Source organism: Galeopterus variegatus, unplaced genomic scaffold, assembly GCF_000696425.1.
Source record: "Galeopterus variegatus unplaced genomic scaffold, G_variegatus-3.0.2 Scaffold3392, whole genome shotgun sequence".
NCBI classification, from domain to species: Eukaryota; Metazoa; Chordata; class Mammalia; order Dermoptera; family Cynocephalidae; genus Galeopterus; species Galeopterus variegatus.
The window spans coordinates 43079-44129 of record NW_007729503.1 but is presented as its reverse complement, the minus strand read 5'-3'; positions in this window follow the sequence as shown (position 1 = coordinate 44129).

Below are 1051 nucleotides of genomic sequence, written 5' to 3'. Positions count from 1 at the left end.
ACTAGTAACAAAATCCACACGAGTTCATATTGTAGTCTGATTGCAAACAAGTGCCTGCACTTACAAAATAAAGATAAAGATAAAGATAATGATAATGATAATGATGGCAACATGATCATCCCAGGTACCATTTTCCTTCAGTCTCTCTCTTTCCTGCCACTCTCACCCCAGCCTGGCCTCCCCAGTCTTTTCTGCATTCACTTCCACTCATTTGAAAGGAAATAAAGCAGAAAAGAACCAGTAAGACTGGGGGAGAAACAAACATTAAGTTGTTCAAGATCCTCTTGTGCGTTTGTGAATGTTGCTTTCCTCTGAGAGACCTTCCCTGGTGACTCAATCACAAAGAGCTGCCCCATTCATCCTCTAGCACATTCTCCTGTTTCTTTTCTTTTCTCTTTTTATGGCATTTTGCATTGTCTAATGTTCTTATTTATATTTCTTTCCTTGTAGATTGTCTGTCTCCCCCAAGAGAATGTAAACACCATGAGACTGGGGAATTTATCTGTCCTGTTCACCCCAGTATCTCCAGTACCTAGAACAATGCCTAGTACTAGAAGGTGCTTAGTAAATAAATGTTGATGATGCAAATACCCTGAAATTTATGAGACATAGGGGAAAAGTGAACAGATAAAATTATAGAATTTAGAACTGGAAGGAACTGTAGAGAGAATTATTCAGTAGATTCTGATACTTGTAAGGATATTCAAGGAGATAATACAGGCAATCAATTCAGTGTCTGATAATTAGATGGTAAGCATTCAAAAAATTGTGGCTGTTATGTTCTTCTTCTTATATTATTGTTAGCCAGAAAAATTACCTGGCCTCTAGGATCTGACAGTGTTCTTTCCCAGCCCAGCAAAAGGATTTGGTGCCTCTTACCTTATCCTGATCCCAAAAATAAAATTCTACTTAAAGCCTGAAAGCTGCCCCCCCCTCCCCCAGCCATGGTCCCAGCATCTCTGTGCATTAGCAATGCAGGGTTAGTGCTACGATCCACAGTCTCCCTTGAGAATATTGGGTGAAAAATCTCTACAGGATTGGCCTCAGCTTT